General features: G+C 57.1%; 1 protein-coding gene across 4 annotated transcripts in view; it reads right to left on the bottom strand.

The window, feature by feature from the left end:
- The window catches only part of DLGAP4 (DLG associated protein 4), a 177660-nt gene extending 167520 nt beyond the window's left edge, over nucleotides 1–10140 (bottom strand). For 3 of the 4 annotated variants that reach the window (XM_030010511.2, XM_030010508.2, XM_030010509.2), the window contains exon 1: nucleotides 10028–10140. The gene's annotated coding sequence lies outside the window, so the exon portion shown is untranslated. The remainder of the gene's footprint in view (nucleotides 1–10027) is intronic. The other variant, XM_030010513.2, reaches the window with a different exon arrangement.
- Between the last annotated feature and the right edge of the window lie 4351 nt (nucleotides 10141–14491).

The following is a 14491-nucleotide window of genomic DNA, read 5'->3' as shown; positions in this document are numbered from 1 at the left end:
CACATGTCTGCACTCTGCCGTGCCAGGCTGGGGCAGCCCTCTGCCTGCCCAGCACTTGCTAACCTTCTCAGCTCAGACCCTGCTCCAGGAGGTCTCATCACCTGCAGGGTGGGTTGTAGTGAACCCATCCTGCAGGCTTGTAGTAGCTCCATGCCAAGAGCCTTTCTGGGTGGCTGGAGCCATCAGGAGGAAATTGCTCTCTCAGGCAGCACAGGATTGATAGCATCAGGGCTATGCCATGAGCACAGGCAGGGCAGGCAAACACCTCCCTGCCTGTGATGGGAGAAGAACTGGAATGAACACACTGATGCTGGGGTTATTCTCCCACTTTGAGGGTGCCAGGCAAGGGGACAGGGCAGGAGCCAAGGGCGCTCAGAGCTGGCACTGTAGTGGTGCACACAAAGGAGGGGGTGCCAAGCGGTTGGTGGATCCCATCCAAAGTCCTCTGGGTTCACCTCCCAGAAACTTCACTGTGTTCTGGAGGTCCCGGGCACAAGCCTCCCTCGCCTCATATGGGACCTCTGGATGCTCCAGGCAGTCAGCAACCTGGCCCAAATGGTGTTAGAGACTTGGCCCCTCTATGGATGTTTGGAGATGCCCCTTTGACCTTCCTGGGAGCTGGTCTTGGAGTATCCCACTCCTTGCATGGCCCTGCATGACCCTCACCCCTTGCATGGCCCTGTGCACCCCACCTCAGCCATGGCTCTGCGAGCCACTTCTGTTGGGCTGCTGGTGGCAGGCATGATGCACAGCACAGCCCTGCACCCTGTTCCGGTGGGGCTGGCAGGAGAGGGATCCCTGCCAGCCTTATCCCAGGGAACCCCAAGGGCTGGGGAATGGCTGGGGGTTGCCTGGCCCCTGCCACCAGCCTGGCAGAGGGGCTGTGGGCCGAGAACAGATCAGAAAGCACTCCTCACCTGACATTATTTTGGTTGCTAGGTGATTAAATCATCCATCTGCTTATGACAGCACGGGAGAGCAGTGAGTCAGTCCCCTTCGTACAAGACAACAAAGGGTTTTTCAACTCCAGCCCACCTCCAGCCTGTCCCCAGGTCCAGCCTTGCCTGCAGGACACTCAGACAGCAGAGCCTGCCTTATGCAGGGGGAGCAGGGCTCCTGCCCAGCGCCGCAGCCCAGCTCCCCGAGGCAGGGCAGCTGCCAGAGGCAGGCAGGCTGCCATGGGGCTGTGGGCATCTTCCAGCATGTTTCTGGTGAACAGGACCTTTACGGCATCCTGGAGAGCACAGCCAGGCAGCTGTATCCTCACAGCACCATCTCACAGGAGGGTTTTGCTTTATTGTATCATCTAGAACAACTTTGAGGGATCAGATGAGCCCCACTAGAAGCAAAAGGAGGTTTGCTGTTAGGCCCCTGGGACAGCCCGCCAGCCCCAGCGCAGCCACACAAGCACCTTTCCCCTTCTGCAGGCTCGGCTGTGTCTGCTGCAGGGACATCGCTGACATTGCACATGCGGAGTGGCTGCGACCATGCACTTCGGGAGCAGAGCCCAGTGAAAGCCAGCAGGCTGCTCAGGCAGAGCAAGACAGAAAGGCAAATGTTTGGGAGAAAATAACATTTTCATAAAGTGTTTGAAGTCTTTTGGAGGAGGAAAGTGGGAAGGAAGAGAAAGAGCCTCTGTGTGTGTGTGCGTGCATGCATGCATGCATATGTGAGAGAGCGACAACAGGAGCCTACCTCCCCACCGAGAAGAAACCATATCAGTTTCTCAGGTTTTGGAGAGTGCTGAGACACTGGGAAATTAAAGCAATGCCCACAAAATGTGTTTGAAAAGTCCAGTTTTCATTAGTAAGGCTCTGAACCATGTGTAGCTGCCACACAGACCCCTCTGCTGCCAGCTGGCACATGCTGAGCGGGGGAACCAGCTGCTGGGTGAGGGGGCTGGAGGCTGATCAGAACCCACATCCCCTGCCAACACACCGCCCACTGGATATGAAGCCCACCAGGGCCAGTGGAGATCTCCTGTGAGATTCACAAGCCTTTGCAGGAGCTTCAGTGGCCACTTGGAGCTTTGCTGCGGGGATGGAGCTGGGAGGCCACACGGGGGCTGCCCACCCTCTGCCCTTGAGATCCCTGAAAGAGAAGCCCTGCAGCAGGGTAAGGAGCACCACGCACAGCAGAAAAGGGGCAAAACTAGCAGAGCAGCTAGGAGCTGCCCAAAACTGATTCTCCACCTCCTGCCACTGCAGGGGAGCAAGTGCAAAACACTCACTGTCTGTCATGTCCCTCCTGCCCCACACACCTTGTGCTGGGGGCTCAGCCAGCACCAAGGCAACCACAGCAGCATCCCAAACCCAGCGCTCAGCATCCCAAACCCTGGGAGTTGGGCTGGTGGCCTTCCCACTGCTCTCCACAGTCCTCCCAGGTCCCCTGGCAGCTATCACGACTCCTTAGTGCTAAGAGACTCATTAACGAAGTGGAAAAGGAGGAGGAGGAGCAAGCTGAATGGTCTGTCCTAAGGGACAGTACAGCACGGAGGAGGAGGAGAGCACTCAGCATTGATCTCCGGGTATGCAGCCACCAGAGGGAGAGGAATGACTGTCCGGAAAATAACTGGGGGTGGAAAGGACGAGGGGTCCAGCTAGCTGGGCAGCCTGCCTGGGGGGTCTGGCAGCAATGGTGGAAGCCAAAGAGGTGTGGGCAGGAGGAGAGCAGGGCAGGGATGCTGCCTCCTGAGCCACACAGCCGCCATCAGCACCCATCCACCAAAAGGTAGCTCCCTGAGCTGGCAGGAGGCAAAGGAAGGCCTACAGAGCCATAGGCAGGAGGGCCGGGTCCTGGGAGATACCCATGGCATCACAGGAGAAGCCTCCCCAAGGCTATACGCTCCATCTGCACGCCCTGCTCTGGACCTCAGGTCTCTCCATCCTGTAGGCTACCATCACTTTGCCAGGTCCTGGTGCCCTGGCCCGGCAGTGAGCCTGCAGCTCACCAGCAGCAGCACTGGTGGAGGGAGGAGGATAGGCTGAGCTGTGTGGGAAGGACATTTTTCTTTAGCACATCGGTTCCCAGTTTCCAAGCTGTCTCTTCAAGGGCCTGGGTGCTGCACTTGTGCGCAGCACTGCGGGGGACTGGGTGCTGGGCTCCTCCTGGCCACTGGCCCCTGGCCACCAGCCCCTGGCTGGCTCCGCCTGGGGCAGAGGGCATGAAGGCCCAGGAGCGGGTCTGTCTGCATCACACGTGGGCAGTGGCAGAGCCTGTCAGGGAGCAACGGGAGGGAAAGGTTTCCCTCCCCAGCTCGCAGCTCCAAGCAGAGGAGTGGAGACACCAGGGTGGGAGGGGCAGAGGCTGCACGGTCAGCAGCTCCACGACAGCAGCTGCTCCAGCTCCGAAGCCTCACATTGTTCCTTGGGTCACCAGTAGCAACTGTTTCCAAACCTACTGAGCCCTGGTCTGCAGCAGCCTCCCATCCCCATGTCACGCAGGGGCCTTGGCTCCCCATGGCTCAGAGCCCATGACCTTGGCTTCCACTGCTCCTGTGCTGGGCAGTGAGAGGTCTGCTCTCCTCTGCTCATGCCCTTCAGGGCTCAAATCCCACAGGCAGACCCATCTGAAGTGCTGGGGCCAGGACTCCCATGCCCAGCCAGCCTCAGGAAATGACTGAAGAGCTCATCAGGAGCTTAGGTGCCCCTATTTCTGCCCAGCCCTGCTGTCCTGCATCCCATTGTGGAAGGCACATACACCTTCACTGAGCATCACCCTCTCATGCTGAGCTGGGGGAGAGGACACTGGCCATCGTGCTGTGGTAGGTCTGTCTGTCCGTGCACCTCCAGCCTCCAGGACATCCAGCATGCTGCCTGGAAAGCACAACCCAAACCTACACCCGGCATGAAATTGGTTTTCCCACCCCAGAGACTTTTACCCACAGCAAGTGGGGACTAGACAGGGAATCACACTAGTGTTTATGAACTGACAGGCTGAGAAATCCTTTGTGCTTCAGCCAGCTGAAACGCTTCCTTGAGACATTGCTAAAAGGATTCACTGGACTCACAACCTCTTCCCAAACCACCAGCAGTGTCCAGCTGAGACAAAAGGAGGGTGGGTTATTTAGAAAATGCCAAACTGACCCTTTCTGATCATTCAGAAAATTGCCTTACTGTTCAGAACACGAAAATTGCCAGAAAAGGGACCTTGTCCCTTAAACTGTGTCAGCGCGGTCCCAACACCAGCCCTGAGTCCCGGCTGCCTTGGCAGATCTGCCCCAGGAGGAGGGTCCCTGGGGTCCAGGCTGCTCCCGCCAGGCTTAGTGCTCCCCAGGGTCTCATGAGGAGCCGACAAGAGGCACCACCGCTCCTGCAGTTTAGGTCCAGCCAAGCGCGGCTGCAAGGCAGCAGGTCCCAGCAGGCACAGCAATGAACGCCTGGCTGAGGTGCCCATCTCAAGGATTTGCCCAAGCCCGTGAAACCCCAACAAAGCCACCGGACCAGCCAACCCCTTGTGCCCCTCCACCACGAGAAGGATTAATCAGATGAGGGAAACAGTGAGGGAGCGTCAACTTCAGTCCGGCAGTGAAGAAACTGTGCCATTAAAATCCTCTCTCCTATGACACACACTGAGCCTATTTCAGTAATAGTTTGGCAAGGGAATAACATTACTAAGCCTATAAATACCTCGTGGGGTGCTGCTCTGCTGATGGAGCAGTAGGATGTGGCCCTTGCCTACCCTGGTGCCGGGGCCCGGCAGCCTCCCAGGAAAGGCACGGCCATGACCATCACTGGAGCTGGCAGCTGCCTGGCCCTGCCCTGAGGGTGAGGGACAGAAGGACACATTACAGCAGGGCTGTTCCAGGGCAGCCCCAGAGGAAAGCTAGGGGCTGGGAGAGAGCCACGGTCGATGGGAATAGGGCAAGAGCTGTGTAAACCCTGGAGACACCAGAGGGGATGGAGCTGAGCCAGGGGGAGGATGGAGGTAAGAAGATGGTGGAAAGCATTAGCACCCACAGGATGTTTCCAAAGCAAACTGCAAGGCTCCCTGCGGCTGCAGCCGAGGACTATGGTCTGACTCAAACCAGCCTGAAACACACAGTCAGCCCATCTCTATCCTCCTCACAGGGCACCCCAGGCACAGAGGGATGTCTCACACAAGAGGAGGTAGCAACCGAGCTCCTCAGGGCACAAGTTGATGCCCTGAAACATCCCAGGGACATTCGCCACACATTCTTCACAGTACACACGGCATGGAGGGAAGTGGCTCCCTGCGAAGCCCTGGCCGTCAGCTGGGCCACCGTGGGCACCAAACATGAAAAATCAATGACCCATCTCCAGTGCCTGCTCCTCTACCAAGGCCTTGAGACAATGTGGATGAAGAAAATATCCTGTCACATCTGAAAGGGACAGCAATTGGAGGGGAAGAGGTGGGGAAAGGGTTCCAGCACTCCAGCCATGCCAGCCAGCCACCACCACAGTGCTGTGCAGCGAGGGGAACGGCTGGAGCCGTGGTGCTGTCATGCATATCTCATCTTGCAAGGCAAATGGTGTGGGTGGCCCCTGTCCTGCACAGACACATTAAGACAAATGGCCGAGGGATTTGGATATTAAGTACTTGAGGTAAGGGGACTTTCATGACACCCATCATGGGTCTCATACTGCTCCTCCTGAGGATACAGTTGAGCCAGTGCTGAGTAGTTTTAATACTCCTGCCTTTTACATATTTTATGCACACACTGAGCTGCCACCTGGCTTCCCTGCTCACAGGCCAGACCTCTGCCCACCTGCAAGTGTCAACACTGTTCTTCAAAGCTCCTGAGTCCCTCCTGCAGAGACAGCTCCTCCAAGTCCTCACCAACTGGTCTATGGGCAGCACAGGAGATAAAAGGGGACACCAAACCTCAAGGCTGTTGCTGAGGGCCTGAAGGAATGGGGTCCCTCAATGCAAGAGTTGCCCAAGGGATGTGCAGAAGGGTGCACGCTCCCCAGGGCATGCAGGAGCCAGACCCGGGGGACATCTAAACCATCCTGCAGCCAGCAGTGTAGGTTTGTGGCTGCTTGTCACAACCCACCTGCCCATCCTCAGAGGGCATAAAACCACTGAGATCACCATAACAGCTCTGGAAGTTGTACAGAATTTCCTTCAAGCAGCTGGAAAGCTTTGCAAAGAGCTGCAGTGAGCCAGGCGTCATTCAGAGAAAGCTCTCAGGAAAGGTAATTTTCCTGACAGCCCATGGTCCAAACCCACCAGCCAGCCATTAGAGCTGGGAAAGGGTGACATCCCTGAGAGCCTGCCTGAGGAAAACAAGAGCTGGCACGTTAGGTCTCAGCCTCATGGGAACTTTCCCTATGCAATGTCTCTGCAAGCAAGAAGGGGCTCAGGACTCCCTTTCTCTTGCACACACAAAACCATAACACGAGGTCACACAAGGAGTCTGCTGGAAAGTCTGCTAATAGTTGCGTGGTTCTTGTAGCCAAAGACACTACCCTACAGAGGAACCCAGCTAAGCTCGCAAACAAGACTTGTAAGCAGATACAAAGTGTGAAATACAGGTATCTTCTGCAAAGCATTGTCATTTTTATGCCATAGACAGCAGGACACACCAAGTCCAAGCTGCAAGAGGTTGATGCAAATCTCAAGGAGTGTCGTTTCAACAAAGCTTTGCTGTCACATAGCCAGCTTTCAGCAAGACACAGTGCCTAAAGCAACAGCTCGTTCCGAGGGCTTCCCTCACATCCCCAAGCAGAGGAGCTGAATCTTCACTTCCACTTAGTCTGCATAAACCTAAAAACACCCCCAAAATGAAGAATAATCAAGCAGACTCGCTGCTCAAAACAACTCCCTCTGATCATCCCAGCTACAGCCTGCGATCTGCCTGTGATCCGCCTGCAACCCCTTTGCTTTCAGTAAGTACGACTAGAGTCCTCTCCACAAACACAGCCTCCTCATGGGAAGGGTGGGTGATGTCTCAGCCTGACCTAGGGTGACTCAGCACACCTCACCATGGTCCAGGAGACCAAAAAGGCTGCTCAGGGCTGCAGAGCTGCAGCAAGGGGCTGCCTGCTGCCTCCAGCCCTGGGCACGGCTGGCCAGACCGCTCAGCTAGCTGTGGCTTCAGCCTCAGGTGCGACGGATCTAGGCTGGAAGACGGCGAGAAGAAAAACCATGCGGAGCTCAAAGCTCAAAATCAGCACCTTGAACTCTGTCCAAAAGCAAATCGGAAGTCAGCGCAGCTTCTGGCAACCAGGTGCTGCCTTGCCTGCGGCTGACGCTGCTTGGCACAAGCTGACGGCTTTGGCCTGAGCCATGGGCAGCAAAACTGGGGACGCAGGTGGCTGCTGTGGCACAGGGGTCCTCCCAGGGACGCTTTCTCACAGGCTGCTCCTCTCCTCTGCGGATGGCAAAGGGATGATGTGGGCACCAAGGAAAGCAGGCTGCCATCTGGATCCAGGACTATTCATCTCTGACGACGGCAGTAGCGGCTCAGTGCTTGGGAGAAGCCTGATTGTGGACAGATTAGAGGGGACACAGCGTGTTCATTTCTATCCATGCTGCGCTGCCATTACCCAGGCTGAAAATAAAGCCTCATTTTTCATGCAAAGATGCACAATGGTTAACATGAGAAAAGCTTGCCTGGGAGGCATGCAGGTATCAAACCAATTTCAAAACGGGTCTTCAATTACTACTGATGTTTATTTGATTTATATTTTTTTCTGGCTTGCCAGATGTTTATGCTCTGAGGGTAAAATTCAGCCTGACACCATTGGACTGGCACAAGGGTGTAAGAAGGTGCAAAAGTCTCCTGCTGCAGAGTGGCATGTTTCTCTTGTGCTGCTCTATTCCTTCACCACTTGCAGCCGTGCTTCAAACTGTACCGGTACGTCATGTACACTGAGAGAAGCGAAGGAGCCGAGCTGCTGTGGAGATCAGAACTGGGCTTGCACACACCAGCTGCTGAGCCTGGATTTGGAAAAGCCCCATTTTCCAGCCAGTATAAGAAGCAGCCCCATGTCTCAGGAGCAGGAGTGGCAGCTCCGACCAGGCGTTAGCTTCCTGCAGGAAGCCTCTGGGCTGGCTCCACTTTGTGCTTCCTCAGAGGAGAAGCAGTCGAAGGCAGATTCGCAAGGCTCTGAGGGTCCATTTTGCAGGAAGCACTCCAAGATGCCCAGGTCCTGTGGGCTGCCAGCCCTCGCGCATCTGCATGGACACGTCTGCTCATGGTGCAGCAGGTGCTGGCCCTACACCGGGATGGTGGCATGGTGTCGGGAAGGTCACCAAGGCTCAGATCCTCACAGGCATGCTGGTGCCAAACTCCTATTGAAATGATGGCAACAAGGCTCTAAATCCTGCTCCTGCCTGGGCCTCATCCTGGACTGGGGCTTCCTAACTGCGTCATGGCAAAGACCCGTAGAAGAGTTTGTTCTGTGGCATCTCTCTCCTGGAGGGGTACTAGCATGTGGGGGGACACTGGTCTGCCCCTCCAAAAGTCTAATGCGAGTGTAATGACCTGACCACCGCCTCAGGGCTGATCCACGCTGTTGCCACAGCCTGAAGGGCAGGCAGGGAGCCTGCCTGCTGGCAGCATCCACAGGGGAACTGAGGGCACTGCCCTGCCAGGCACTGCTGCTCGCTGCCAGCCGGCTCCATTTCCCCACAGCCCCTCTGGCTCTGTGTCATCTGGTGCGAAGCAGGACCACCTTTACACTTGCAAAAACTAGCAGGCAGCGGGGGGTGAGGTTCCGGCTGGCCACCCTGCCTCAGCAGGCGCTGTGTGCTGATGGTGTCCCCGTCCCAGGGAAAGGAGAGGGGGACACTGAGGGATGCAGCCAGAGGCAGGCCATGCTCAGTGCCAGCAGCCACTCGGTGAGATGGGGGCCAGACACTCAGAGGCGGGCAGGGGGGAGCCGGCAGCCCCTCTCCCTCGGAGGTGCCAGGAGCCAGCCTGGGGCCCAGTGTGCCCATCAGATGCTGTCCCCCTGCCTGCGGGGGAAGCAGCCAGCCCCCGCACACGGGTGCTCACAGACTCTGCGCACATCCCCACTTTCCCCACACCTGCCTGCTCCCTCCATCCCACCGGTGCCTTCCCTGGCACACCCCCCCACAGCCCCCACCACCCCCCCACCACCCCCAGCATGCACACAGGCAGGCCCACATCACCTACCGACACACACGCGTGCATGCGCCACGCACACCCGGAGCAGTGCACACGCATGCACCAGGACGCGCGCACACACATGCGCGCGCTCCGGCGGGGGTTGCTCCCACACACAGGCTCAATGCGGTTGGCACTCACGCCGAAACAGGGCCACGCTCAGCTCTGCACCCCTGACAGCGCCAGGCGTGGCGTGGGGCTCATACCCAGGCACAACCGCACACGCCGGCTCTGCAGTGGCTCCCCCGCCCCCCAAACACGCACGAACGCTCGGCCCGGGGTTCTCGCACACGCACACCCGTACAAGCGCGATGTGGTTCCCGGAGAGGCAGCGGCGGGGACAGGCTCTGCCGTGGCTCTGGCAACCGTGGAGGCCCGACACGCCGCAGCCAGAACCTGCACCCCCTCGGCCTCCCGCTGCCCGGTGCTCGCCGTGCGCACCAACACCCGTGGGGTGGGATGGGCCACGCCCCCCCGGTGGGTGCCGGATCACACGCGCTCACACACACACACACACACACACACACACACACACACACACTCGCTAAGCCCGCTTGCTCCGCAGCCCCTTAACTCCTTGTTGCCCGGCCCCAGCACCATCCAGCCCAGCCCTGCACCATCCAGCCCGGCCCCAGCATCACCGAACCCGGCCCCACCATCGTCCAGCCCGCTCCCAGCCCCGTCCAGCCCTACGCCCCACACCGTCCGGCCCGGCCCGGCTCCACACCGCCCTCCCGGGCTGCGCCTCCCGCCCCGCTCCCGGCGTGTCCCCCCCCCCCGCCCCGCGCTGCTGCATCGGGGGGGCCGCCGCGGCCCCCAGCCCCGCAGCCCGCCCCGTCGGGCCGGCCCCGGCGCGGCTCCCGGGAGCGGCCGCGGTCGAGCGCCGGCCCCGCCGCAGCCCACCCCGCGCCCCCCGGCCCGCCCGCTCACCTCGGTCCGCGGCGGCAGGAGGCGGCGCCCGGGCCCGAGGGGCCCCGCGGCGGGGCAGCGCCCGCTCCTCGCAGCCCCCCGGCGGCGGCGGCGGGCTCGGCGGGGGGCCCGGCTCGGCTCGGCCCGCCCCGGCCCGGCCCCGGCCCCGGCCCCGGCCCCGGCCGCTGGCCGGCCGCCGCTGCCCCCCTGCCCGCGGCGCGGTCCGGCCGCCTCGCCCCTATGCGGAGGCTCCAGCAGCACCGAGGCGATGCCCATTCATTCAGCTTGTCCCCCGCAGCCCTCCCCTTCCGCCCCGCGCTCCCAGCCTCCTGGATGGAGGTGGCTAGTGATGCTGCAGCGGTACCCAGAGCCCCCGGAGAGTACAGTGCGGAGAGGAGGAGGGAAAGGAGGAGGAAGGAGAGCAGAAGGAGGGAAGAGGAAAGAGAGAGAGAGGGAGAGGGAGATGGCTGCCCCCAAAACCAGAGCTGGATCTGGAGAAGACTCTGGGATTTCCACAAGGAAATCAGGGCAGGCAGCGGAGCGGGGCCGGCACAGCACCCCAGCACGGAACCCAGGGATGCTGTGAGGGTGGCAAGGGCAAGCAAAAGCCCGGGGAATACAGGCGGTGGGCACGGCCCCGCGCAGGGCCAGAGCAGTGTCAGGGCTCCCCTGCAAAATCGAAATGTCCTCCTAAGTGAGGGCTCACACCAGCCAGGGGGTCACCAGCCACCCCAGCCAGGAGCTTGGCTTTAAAGACATGTAAAGCTCGGGGGGCACCTTTTGCCAGTGTTGCCAACCCAGTGTGCAGACTCTGCACGCTTGGCCCCACATCTGCCCTGGCAGCCTCCCAGCTTTGCCATCCTCTGACAGGGCTCCTCCACCCCCCTGAACAGCCAGGAGCCCCTCAAAAGGCAATGGGGTCCATGTGTCCTGAGCACCAGGATAATGTCCTGCACACCACATCAAAGTTTCTCAGCTTTTCCTAATCTGGGTCTTGCTTAACCCTCTGGAAAATAATCCACTGACCATCTGCCACACTGATTTTCATTTACAGCCTTGCACAAATTAGGCTCAACTCTTCACATATTTCTCCTCTTTTGCCCATGGCTTTTGGTCATTCCGTTGCATGCATGTCTTCCTAGGCACCAGCTTGCCATGGGCTGGGGATGACCTTGCCAGGCCTGGCAGCCAGCACAGGGCTGCAGGCAAGTGTGCTTGCTCCTCACACTTTCTCTGATCTTCTTAGGATGCTTTTAGGACCCTTAACTGGGTGGAAGGCATTCCCCCTGCCCAGCCTGCCTGATGCCCACAGTCCTCTCCTGGGGAGAGCTGAGGAACCTGTCTGGGGGAACAGCCCCTTTATTCACACACCCCTTTGAGGTGTGTGCAGGACAAGCAACTGTCTTTCAAGTGCACTGAGCAGATGGATCCATGAAGGACGTTGAGCAAGAGCTCTTGGACTTCCCCTTGCCACGGATTCACAGCCCGGCCTTGGGCAATTCAGGTATCTGTGGCTTCAGAGGTGATTGATGGCTAATTCATGGACTTTGGTGCTTTGGGAGGCCTGACCAGGGCTGCCCCATGAGAAAGTGAGGTGTTTGGAGAGCCAAGCAGTGGTAATTTCTAAAAAATAACACCACAGCTGCTGTGCACCTCTGTCAGAGGCTTCAGAATCAGGCCTGAGGGATGAGTACAAGATGCTATGAGCAGCTATCATGGTTATTTTCTCATCACTTTGCCCTAGTGCTTTTGCTTCCCCTCTTCTGGGGAAGAGGATTCATTCTCTAAGGAAAATGGAAATATACAGATTTTTTTTTTCCTTCCTGTAGCAGATTCAGCAAAAGTGCAGCTGCCTTCACAGCCTTGAATACAGAATTGACCATTCAGTTCATTCCTAAGGGGAAATGACCAAGTAGAGAGGAACAACGAGCCCCACAGTGCTCTCTGCACCCTCTAAAGTCTTTCTCAACCCAGGCACTTTCCTCTCCCAAGTTTCAGGGGTGCCTGGCTCCCTTTGCAGGGCAATGAAGGCTACCCACATGTTTTTGAAACCCCGCTCTAAATGCCTATCAGCTTCAAAATGGGTTTGCTTCTTAAATTGAAACTTGGCAGGTTATTTGTCAATGATGGAGACTGTGACCCAGAGGTGTGGGGACAAAAGAGAGCAGAAGCTGAGTGAATGGCTTACTTCGAAAGGCACCACACTGCTGCAGAGGCAAAGTGCATTTCGTCTCTGCCAAAGGCAAGAAGGCTTCTGGATCCCAGTGGCGGGACCAGTCAGTCTTGAATCTTTTGGCTTTGCGGGGCAATGCCTCTTCCATCATACTGCCTATTCTACAGCCCTCCCAAGCCTTATGTCAGCCCCAACTGTCTGAAAGGAAATGAAGATGAAGGCATGAATAATGCTATTTATTGCTGATTTTACTATAAGTGTATGTGTGCTCCTCAGAAAAGCCACTTGATGTCTTAAGAAGCCTACAGCCAGGTGCAGACCCCAGGGTGATGGAGAGCAGCCCTGGCAGGCTGGCATGCTCCCCTGTTATATTTTTAATTAGCAACCCAGCAAAGCCCATGTGGAGGAATAAGATGGTGGGATAAGGAGGGATATCGGGAATGAGGGACAGCTGGGGAGGTTTGTCTGCAAAACAGCCCCAAACCTCACTTCTCAGGTGTACAGGAGTCTAGAGGGGACTTGGACACTAGCAGGAAAGCCACAGGCAGCTGTAGATGCTTTTCCTGGGGATAAAGGAGGGACAATTAAGGGGGCATAGGAAGAAGAGGTGACACATTCAAGGCAAAGGGGAAATAATCTTTCCAGGAACCAGTGCGATGAGTATTCATTAACATGGCTGTTGTTGTCAGGCCAGAGAAAAGAGCATAGCAGTAATCAAATGGCAACGTACTTGAGCCCAGACAAGTATTTTAGCTGGAGGAATTAATATGAAAGTGTTTATCTGGAAGCAGTGTATGGAGAGAACGTGTGGGACTCAAGGTGGTGCAGAGCAGTGCAGCACGGAGGTCTTGTCTGCTCGGGAGAGATGGGAAAGCCTTTAGTGAGAGGTGATGAACTCTGCTCTCACTGTGCTGAAATTGGGCTGAGGGGCTAGACCTCCACCAGGAAATGTCAGCCAGGCTCGCTGATTTTTTTTGAAAGGAAGAGACAAGTCTGGCACAGCACGGTAGATCTGAGAGTCACCATAGAGATAGCAGTTGGAGTTAGTGGGTAGTGGAGATTACCCAGAGATAATGTGTGAAAGGAAAACAGAAAGGGCTGAAGGACAGGATGCTGTGGGCATCCAGCAGAAGAGGGAAGTGGGCGCAAGGACGAGAAAGAGAAGCAGAGTTGAGAAAGGCAGGCAGAAAACCAGGGAAGGACATCAGAGAAGCTCAGAGGGACCAGCTTTCTAAGCCAGTGTGATTGAATGTGTGGCGTCAAGGAGAAAGATCCAAGCTGAAGGCTGAGCATAGCTTTAAAACCTGGACACGGGACTGTGTGCTGAGCAAGTGGGACAGAAGGCAGAGACAGTGTAAGTGTAGAGGTGGAGGAGGAGAAGGCCTGGGAGAGATGGGACAGCAATCTGAGGGGATTTCTCCAGGCTTAGAGATGTTTGTGCTGTAAGGCTGAGGAGCCCTAGCACAGATGAGGGAGAGAGCAGAGTAGAGCAGAGGGAGACTGTCCCCATGGGAGGCAGAGGATGGGGGTGCAAGGAGAAACAGAGGGATCCAGAAGAGTCTCACCAAGGTGGCAGGGGAGATTTGTCTCCACAGAGTAGCAGAAGAGGATGAGGGTTGACAGGTCAGGATCTCTTACATCCCTTATGAAGATGGTGGCAGGATGCTGTGTGGGAGGTCAATTCGCTGAGAGGAACAGTCATTTAGGGAGGAGAAGGCAGAACCAAATCTAAAAGGAACTGGTTTGAGTCAAGAAGTTGGCTTGAGTTTGGGACTTGCACTATGGCACTGTATGAGCAATGGGCACAAAAGCCACCCTGGTCACACAAAGGCTCTTCTATTTCAAGTTTTATCCTCCTGGAATTTTAGCTAGTGGATGGCTTTGCAGCGCACAGGACAGTCTTTGAATGTAGCTTGCAACCCTCTGCTGTTAAGCAGAAACAATTCCTCTGGCACTGGATTGCTTCAGTCTCCAAGGGTGACATAATTTGTCAAAGATGCCACCGAATATTTCAGTCATACTGGACCAAATGTTCGCTGCCAACAGGAGAGATGACCCAGGTTGGCTCTGCACAGGAAGCAAGCAAAGCTGGGGAGGGACCAGAGGACAGCATATGGAGAGGGAGGTCAGAGGAGTAAGTGAGGTGGCAGTGTAGAGTGATGGATACAGTGCTGAGCACGCACAAAGCAATATTGGGGCTGTTAAGTCTGTAGGACCCTGAGACAAACAACCATGACTGATTTAGGACCTGGGGGAATAAGGAAGAGACACAGTGAGCCCAGATGAGGGCACTGCAGGGAAGCAGCTGTTCA

This window comes from Aquila chrysaetos, chromosome 3, assembly GCF_900496995.4.
Source record: "Aquila chrysaetos chrysaetos chromosome 3, bAquChr1.4, whole genome shotgun sequence".
Taxonomy (NCBI): Eukaryota; Metazoa; Chordata; class Aves; order Accipitriformes; family Accipitridae; genus Aquila; species Aquila chrysaetos.
The sequence above is the reverse complement of the archived record's forward strand: the minus strand, read 5'-3'. Positions and strand labels throughout refer to the sequence as shown.